This window comes from Sander vitreus, chromosome 16, assembly GCF_031162955.1.
Source record: "Sander vitreus isolate 19-12246 chromosome 16, sanVit1, whole genome shotgun sequence".
Lineage (NCBI taxonomy): Eukaryota > Metazoa > Chordata > Actinopteri > Perciformes > Percidae > Sander > Sander vitreus.
Genome location: NC_135870.1, coordinates 1,123,830 through 1,133,829, shown reverse-complemented (window position 1 = coordinate 1,133,829; position 10,000 = coordinate 1,123,830).

Genomic DNA, 10,000 nt, shown 5'->3' with positions numbered 1-10,000 from the left:
TTTACAGACTTTTTTTGACGTTTTTTTGACGTTTTTCGCAACTTTGTAACTTTTTTGTACGTTTCTTTTACGGTTTTTTTTACGTTTTTTTTTATTACATTTTTCACAATTTTTTAACTATTTTTACAGACTTTTTTTTGACGTTTTTCGCAATTTTTTTACTATTTTTACAGACTTTTTTTTGACGTTTTTTTGGCATTTTTCGCAATTTTTAACTATTTCTACAGACTTTTTTTGACGTTTTTTTGACGTTTTTTTTTTAAATTTTTCACAATATTTTAACTATTTTTACAGACTTTTTTTTTAATGTTTTCTTGACATTTTTTGCAATTTTTAACTATTTCTACAGACTTTTTTTGACGTTTTTCGCAATTTTTTAACTATTTTTACAGACTTTTTTTGACGTTTTTTTGACATTTTTCGCAAATTTGTAACTATTTTTTACAGTTTTTGATGTTTTTTTGACGTTTTTCGCAAATTTTTAACTATTTCTACAGACTTTTTTTGACGTTTTTTTCGCAATTTTTTAAACTATTTTTACAGACTTTTTTGACATTTTTTTGACGTTTTTCGCAACTTTTTAACTATTTTTGACGGGTTTTTTTTACATTTTTCGCAATTTTTTAACTACTGACTTTTTTTTGACGCCATGAAACTTTTTGATGTATTTTTTCAACATTTTTGTTATTTTCTTTGGAGCAGAAATGTGTGTCGTCCCCTAACAGGATGGTGAATTATTAATAGGATCTAAAGCCCAAGCTATAACCTGATTGTTGAGGTGGGATTGTTGGCGAGCGATGCCGCTCCGCCCGTTTACTGAGATGTATGTGTCTGCACATCTTTAGAGCCATTTAATGGGATTCAGATAGATTTCAGAGGGACATCATAAAAGACATGCCACTGGACCCCCCCACAGTGACCCCCCCTCCACCCCCACTAACCCCTCACTGTTTTTACAGACTTTTTGACTTTCTGTTGGTAGTTTTTGATGGTTTTTCAATTTTTTAAAAACAAATTACTGACTTTTTTTGACGTTTTTTTTGAAATTTTTCTCAATTTTTAAACTATTTTTACAGACTTTTTTTGACGTTTTTCTGACGTTTTTCGCAACTTTAACTTTTTTGTACGTTTCTTTTACGGTTTTTTTTACGTTTTTTTTTATTACATTTTTCACAATTTTTTAACTATTTTTTACAGACTTTTTTTTGACGTTTTTCGCAATTTTTTTACTATTTTTACAGACTTTTTTTTGACGTTTTTTTGCATTTTTTGCAAATTTTTAACTCTTTCTACAGACTTTTTTTGACGTTTTTTTGACTTTTACATTTTTCACAATATTTTAACTATTTTTACAGACTTTTTTTTTGATGTTTTCTTGACATTTTTTGCAATTTTTAACTATTTCTACAGACTTTTTTTGACGTTTTTCGCAATTTTTTAAACTATTTTTACAGACTTTTTTTGACGTTTTTTTGACATTTTTCGCAACTTTGTAACTATTTTTTACAGTTTTTGATGTTTTTTTGACGTTTTTCGCAAATTTTTAACTATTTCTACAGACTTTTTTTGACGTTTTTTTCGCAATTTTTTAAACTATTTTTACAGACTTTTTTGACATTTTTTTGACGTTTTTCGCAACTTTTTAACTATTTTTTGACGTTTTTTTTACATTTTTCGCAATTTTTTAACTACTGACTTTTTTTTGACGCCATGAAACTTTTTGATGTATTTTTTCAACGTTTTTGTTATTTTCTTTGGAGCAGAAATGTGTGTCGTCCCCTAACAGGATGGTGAATTATTAATAGGATCTAAAGCCCAAGCTATAACCTGATTGTTGAGGTGGGATTGTTGGCGAGCGATGCCGCTCCGCCCGTTTACTGAGATGTATGTGTCTGCACATCTTTAGAGCCATTTAATGGGATTCAGATAGATTTCAGAGGGACATCATAAAAGACATGCCACTGGACCCCCCCCACAGTGACCCCCCCCTCCACCCCCCACTAACCCCTCACTGTTTTTACAGACTTTTTGACTTTCTGTTGGTAGTTTTTGATGGTTTTTGCAATTTTTTAAAAACAAATTACAGACTTTTTTTTGACGTTTTTTTTTACATTTTTCACAATTTTTAACTATTTTTACAGACTTTTTTTGACGTTTTTTCGCAATTGTTTTACTTTTTACAGACTTTTTTTGACGCTTTTTTGGCATTTTTCGCAAATTTTTAACTATTTTTACAGTTGTTGATGTTTTTTTGACATTTTTTCGCAAATTTTTAACTATTTCTACAGACTTTTTTTGACGTTTTTTTGACGTTTTTTTTTACATTTTTCACAATATTTTAACTATTTTTACAGACTTTTTTTTTGATGTTTTCTTGACATTTTTTCGCAATTTTTAACTATTTCTACAGTACTTTTTTTTGACGTTTTTCGCAATTTTTTAAACTATTTTTACAGACTTTTTTTGACGTTTTTTTGACATTTTTCGCAACTTTGTAACTATTTTTTACAGTTTTTGATGTTTTTTTGACGTTTTTCGCAAATTTTTAACTATTTCTCCAGACTTTTTTCGCAATTTTTTTAACTATTTCTACAGACTTTTTTTGACGTTTTTTTGCTTTTTTTGGAATCTTTTCCAGTTCTTCGTAGGCTTTTTGTTGTTTTAAACGATTCTTTGCTCACAAAAATATCCAAAATTCTTTTAGATTTTGGTCGGTTGTTTTTGACGCGTTACTGAACGACTTTACTTAGTTATTGACCCTTGTTTTATATCCCTTTTTTGTTGCTTGTTTTTGTCATTTTTGTGGCTTTTTCCCAACGTTTTTGAAGCATTTTTTTAAAATCACTTTTTGTTCATTTTTAACATCATTTTTTTGAAACTTTTTGATGTATTTTTTCAACATTTTTGTTATTTTCTTTGGAGCAGAAATGTGTGTCGTCCCCTAACAGGATGGTGAATTATTAATAGGATCTAAAGCCCAAGCTATAACCTGATTGTTGAGGTGGGATTGTTGGCGAGCGATGCCGCTCCGCCCGTTTACTGAGATGTATGTGTCTGCACATCTTTAGAGCCATTTAATGGGATTCAGATAGATTTCAGAGGGACATCATAAAAGACATGCCACTGGACCCCCCCACAGTGACCCCCCTCCACCCCCACTAACCCCTCACTGTTTTTACAGACTTTTTGACTTTCTGTTGGTAGTTTTTGATGGTTTTTCAATTTTTTAAAAACAAATTACTGACTTTTTTTGACGTTTTTTTTGACATTTTTCACAAATTTTTAACTATTTTTACAGACTTTTTTTGACGTTTTTCGCAATTGTTTTACTTTTTTACAGACTTTTTTTGACGTTTTTTGGCATTTTTCGCAAATTTTTAACTATTTTTACAGTTGTTGATGTTTTTTTGACATTTTTCGCAAATTTGTAACTATTTCTACAGACTTTTTTTGACATTTTTTTTACATTTTTCACAATATTTTAACTACTGTTTTTCTGACGTTTTTCGCAACTTTAACTGTTTTTTAACGTTTTTTTAACTTTTTTTTACGTTTTATTTTACGTTTTATTTTACGTTTTTTGCAACTTTTTTAGCTTTTTTTTTACGTTTTTTTCACATTTTTCAAAAACATTTTACTATTTCTACAGACTATTTTTGACGTTTTTCGCAATTTTTTAAACTATTTTTACAGACTTTTTTTTGACGTTTTTTTTGACATTTTTCTCAATTTTTAAACTATTTTTACAGACTTTTTTTTGGCATTTTTCGCAAATTTTTAACTATTTTTACAGTTTTTGATGTTTTTTTGACGTTTTTCGCAAATTTTTAACTCTTTCTACAGACTTTTTTTGACGTTTTTTTGACGTTTTTTTTTACATTTTTCACAATATTTTAACTATTTTTACAGACTTTTTTTTTGATGTTTTCTTGACATTTTTCGCAATTTTTAACTATTTCTACAGACTTTTTTTTGACGTTTTTCGCAATTTTTAAACTATTTTTACAGACTTTTTTTTGACATTTTTCGCAAATTTGTAACTATTTTTTACAGTTTTTGATGTTTTTTTGACGTTTTTCGCAAATTTTTAACTATTTCTCCAGACTTTTTTCGCAATTTTTTTAAACTATTTTTACAGACTTTTTTTGACATTTTTTTGCTTTTTTTGGAATCTTTTCCAGTTCTTCGTAGGCTTTTTGTTGTTTTGAACGATTCTTTGCTCACAAAAATATCCAAAATTCTTTTAGATTTTGGTCGGTTGTTTTTGACGCGTTACTGAACGACTTTACTTAGTTATTGACCCTTGTTTTATATCCCTTTTTTGTTGCTTGTTTTTGTCATTTTTGTGGCTTTTTCCCAACGTTGTTGAAGCATTTTTTTAAATCACTTTTTGTTCATTTTTAACATCTTTTTTTTGAAACTTTTTGATGTATTTTTTTAACATTTTTGTTATTTTCTTTGGAGCAGAAATGTGTGTCGTCCCCTAACAGGATGGTGAATTATTAATAGGATCTAAAGCCCAAGCTATAACCTGATTGTTGAGGTGGGATTGTTGGCGAGCGATGCCGCTCCGCCCGTTTACTGAGATGTATGTGTCTGCACATCTTTAGAGCCATTTAATGGGATTCAGATAGATTTCAGAGGGACATCATAAAAGACATGCCACTGGACCCCCCACAGTGACCCCCCCTCCACCCCCACTAACCCCTCACTGTTTTTACAGACTTTTTTGACTTTCTGTTGGTAGTTTTTGATGGTTTTTGCAATTTTTTAAAAAACAAATTCAGACTTTTTTTGACGTTTTTTTTTACATTTTTCACAATTTTTTAACTATTTTTACAGACTTTTTTGACGTTTTTTCGCAATTGTTTTACTTTTTACAGACTTTTTTGACGTTTTTTGGCATTTTTCGCAAATTTTTTAACTATTTTTACAGTTGTTGATGTTTTTTTGACATTTTTCGCAAATTTGTAACTATTTCTACAGACTTTTTTTGACGTTTTTTTTTACATTTTTCACAATATTTTAACTACTGTTTTTTTGACGTTTTTCGCAACTTTGTAACTGTTTTTTAACGTTTTTTTAACTTTTTTTTACGTTTTATTTTACGTTTTTTGCAAGTTTTTAGCTTTTTTTTACGTTTTTTTCACATTTTTCAAAAAACATTTTACTATTTCTACAGACTATTTTTGACGTTTTTTCGCAATTTTTTAAACTATTTTTACAGACTTTTTTTTGACGTTTTTTTGACATTTTTCTCAATTTTTAAACTATTTTTACAGACTTTTTTTTGGCATTTTTCGCAAATTTTTAACTATTTTTACAGTTTTTGATGTTTTTTTGACGTTTTTCGCAAATTTTTAACTCTTTCTACAGACTTTTTTTGACGTTTTTTTGACGTTTTTTTTTACATTTTTCACAATATTTTAACTATTTTTACAGACTTTTTTTTTGATGTTTTCTTGACATTTTTCGCAATTTTTAACTATTTCTACAGACTTTTTTTTGACGTTTTTCGCAATTTTTAAACTATTTTTACAGACTTTTTTTGACATTTTTCGCAAATTTGTAACTATTTTTTACAGTTTTTGATGTTTTTTTGACGTTTTTCGCAAATTTTTAACTATTTCTCCAGACTTTTTTCGCAATTTTTTAAACTATTTTTACAGACTTTTTTGACATTTTTTTGCTTTTTTTGGAATCTTTTCCAGTTCTTCGTAGGCTTTTTGTTGTTTTGAACGATTCTTTGCTCACAAAAATATCCAAAATTCTTTTAGATTTTGGTCGGTTGTTTTTGACGCGTTACTGAACGACTTTACTTAGTTATTAACCTTGTTTTATATCCCTTTTTTGTTGCTTGTTTTTGTCATTTTTGTGGCTTTTTTCCCAACACATTTTTAACATCTTTTTTCTTGAAACTTTTTGATGTATTTTTTTCAACATTTTTGTTATTTTCTTTGGAGCAGAAATGTGTGTCGTCCCCTAACAGGATGGTGAATTATTAATAGGATCTAAAGCCCAAGCTATAACCTGATTGTTGAGGTGGGATTGTTGGCGAGCGATGCCGCTCCGCCCGTTTACTGAGATGTATGTGTCTGCACATCTTTAGAGCCATTTAATGGGATTCAGATAGATTTCAGAGGGACATCATAAAAGACATGCCACTGGACCCCCCACAGTGACCCCCCCTCCACCCCCCACTAACCCCTCACTGTTTTTACAGACTTTTTTGACTTTCTGTTGGTAGTTTTTGATGGTTTTTGCAATTTTTTAAAAAACAAATTCCAGACTTTTTTTTGACGTTTTTTTTTACATTTTTTCACAATTTTTTAACTATTTTTACAGACTTTTTTGACGTTTTTCGCAATTGTTTTACTTTTTACAGACTTTTTTTGACGTTTTTTGGCATTTTTCGCAAATTTTTTAACTATTTTTACAGTTGTTGATGTTTTTTTGACATTTTTCGCAAATTTGTAACTATTTCTACAGACTTTTTTGACGTTTTTTTTACATTTTTCACAATATTTTAACTACTGTTTTTTTTGACGTTTTTCGCAACTTTGTAACTGTTTTTTTAACGTTTTTTTAACTTTTTTTACGTTTTATTTTACGTTTTTGCAAGTTTTTAGCTTTTTTTACGTTTTTTTCACATTTTTCAAAAACATTTTACTATTTCTACAGACTATTTTTGACGTTTTTTCGCAATTTTTTAAACTATTTTTACAGACTTTTTTTGACGTTTTTTTGACATTTTTCTCAATTTTTAAACTATTTTTACAGACTTTTTTTTGGCATTTTTTCGCAAATTTTTAACTATTTTTACAGTTTTTGATGTTTTTTTGACGTTTTTCGCAAATTTTTAACTCTTTCTACAGACTTTTTTTGACGTTTTTTTGACGTTTTTTTTTTACATTTTTCACAATATTTTAACTATTTTTACAGACTTTTTTTTTGATGTTTTCTTGACATTTTTCGCAATTTTTAACTATTTCTACAGACTTTTTTTTGACGTTTTTCGCAATTTTTAAACTATTTTTACAGACTTTTTTTTGACATTTTTCGCAAATTTGTAACTATTTTTTACAGTTTTTGATGTTTTTTTGACGTTTTTCGCAAATTTTTAACTATTTCTCCAGACTTTTTTCGCAATTTTTTAAACTATTTTCTACAGACTTTTTTTGACATTTTTTTGCTTTTTTTTGGAATCTTTTCCAGTTCTTCGTAGGCTTTTTGTTGTTTTGAACGATTCTTTGCTCACAAAAAATATCCAAAATTCTTTTTAGATTTTTGGTCGGTTGTTTTTGACGCGTTACTGAACGACTTTACTTAGTTATTGACCCTTGTTTTATATCCCTTTTTTTGTTGCTTGTTTTTGTCATTTTTGTGGCTTTTTTCCCAACACATTTTTAACATCTTTTTTCTTGAAACTTTTTGATGTATTTTTTTCAACATTTTTGTTATTTTCTTTGGAGCAGAAATGTGTGTCGTCCCCTAACAGGATGGTGAATTATTAATAGGATCTAAAGCCCAAGCTATAACCTGATTGTTGAGGTGGGATTGTTGGCGAGCGATGCCGCTCCGCCCGTTTACTGAGATGTATGTGTCTGCACATCTTTAGAGCCATTTAATGGGATTCAGATAGATTTCAGAGGGACATCATAAAAAGACATGCCACTGGACCCCCCCACAGTGACCCCCCCCCCCCCCCACTAACCCCTCACTGTTTTTACAGACTTTTTGACTTTCTGTTGGTAGTTTTTGATGGTTTTTGCAATTTTTTAAAAACAAATTCCAGACTTTTTTTTGACGTTTTTTTTTTTTACATTTTTCACAATTTTTTAACTATTTTTACAGACTTTTTTTGACGTTTTTCGCAATTGTTTTACTTTTTTACAGACTTTTTTTGACGTTTTTTGGCATTTTTCGCAAATTTTTAACTATTTTTACAGTTGTTGATGTTTTTTTGACATTTTTCGCAAATTTGTAACTATTTCTACAGACTTTTTTTGACGTTTTTTTTTTTTTTACATTTTTCACAATATTTTAACTACTGTTTTTTTGACGTTTTTCGCAACTTTGTAACTGTTTTTTAACGTTTTTTTAACTTTTTTTTACGTTTTATTTTTACGTTTTTGCAAGTTTTTAGCTTTTTTTTTACGTTTTTTTCACATTTTTCAAAAACATTTTACTATTTCTACAGACTTTTTTTGACGTTTTTCGCAATTTTTTAAACTATTTTTACAGACTTTTTTTGACGTTTTTTTGACATTTTTCTCAATTTTTAAACTATTTTTACAGACTTTTTTTTGGCATTTTTCGCAAATTTTTAACTATTTTTACAGTTTTTGATGTTTTTTGACGTTTTTCATAAATTTTTAACTCTTTCTACAGACTTTTTTGACGTTTTTTTTTACATTTTTCACAATATTTTAACTATTTTTACAGACTTTTTTTTTGATGTTTTCTTGACATTTTTCGCAATTTTTAACTATTTCTACAGACTTTTTTTTGACGTTTTTCGCAATTTTTAAACTATTTTTACAGACTTTTTTTGACATTTTTCGCAAATTTGTAACTATTTTTTACAGTTTTTGATGTTTTTTTGACGTTTTTCGCAAATTTTTAACTATTTCTCCAGACTTTTTTCGCAATTTTTTTAACTATTTCTACAGACTTTTTTTGACGTTTTTTTGCTTTTTTTGGAATCTTTTCCAGTTCTTCGTAGGCTTTTTGTTGTTTTGAACGATTCTTTGCTCACAAAAATATCCAAAATTCTTTTAGATTTTGGTCGGTTGTTTTTGACGCGTTACTGAACGACTTTACTTAGTTATTAACCTTGTTTTATATCCCTTTTTTGTTGCTTGTTTTTGTCATTTTTGTGGCTTTTTCCCAACACATTTTTAACATCTTTTTTTTGAAACTTTTTGATGTATTTTTTTAACATTTTTGTTATTTTCTTTGGAGCAGAAATGTGTGTCGTCCCCTAACAGGATGGTGAATTATTAATAGGATCTAAAGCCCAAGCTATAACCTGATTGTTGAGGTGGGATTGTTGGCGAGCGATGCCGCTCCGCCCGTTTACTGAGATGTATGTGTCTGCACATCTTTAGAGCCATTTAATGGGATTCAGATAGATTTCAGAGGGACATCATAAAAAGACATGCCACTGGACCCCCCACAGTGACCCCCCCCTCCACCCCCCACTAACCCCTCACTGTTTTTACAGACTTTTTGACTTTCTGTTGGTAGTTTTTGATGGTTTTTGCAATTTTTTAAAAACAAATTCCAGACTTTTTTTTGACGTTTTTTTTTTTTTACATTTTTCACAATTTTTTAACTATTTTTACAGACTTTTTTTGACGTTTTTCGCAATTGTTTTACTTTTTTACAGACTTTTTTTGACGTTTTTTGGCATTTTTCGCAAATTTTTAACTATTTTTACAGTTGTTGATGTTTTTTTGACATTTTTCGCAAATTTGTAACTATTTCTACAGACTTTTTTGATGTTTTTTTTTACATTTTTCACAATATTTTAACTACTGTTTTTTTTGACGTTTTTCGCAACTTTGTAACTGTTTTTTAACGTTTTTTTAACTTTTTTCACGTTTTATTTTACGTTTTTTGCAACTTTTTTAGCTTTTTTTTTACGTTTTTTTCACATTTTTCAAAAACATTTTACTATTTCTACAGACTTTTTTTGACGTTTTTCGCAATTTTTTAAACTATTTTTACAGACTTTTTTTTGACGTTTTTTGACATTTTTCTCAATTTTTAAACTATTTTTACAGACTTTTTTTTGGCATTTTTCGCAAATTTTTAACTATTTTTACAGTTTTTGATGTTTTTTTGACGTTTTTCGCAAATTTTTAACTCTTTCTACAGACTTTTTTTGACGTTTTTTTGACGTTTTTTTTACATTTTTTGCAATTTTTTTACTATTTTTACAGACTTTTTTTGACGTTTTTTTTACATTTTTCGCAACTTTGTAACTATTTCTACA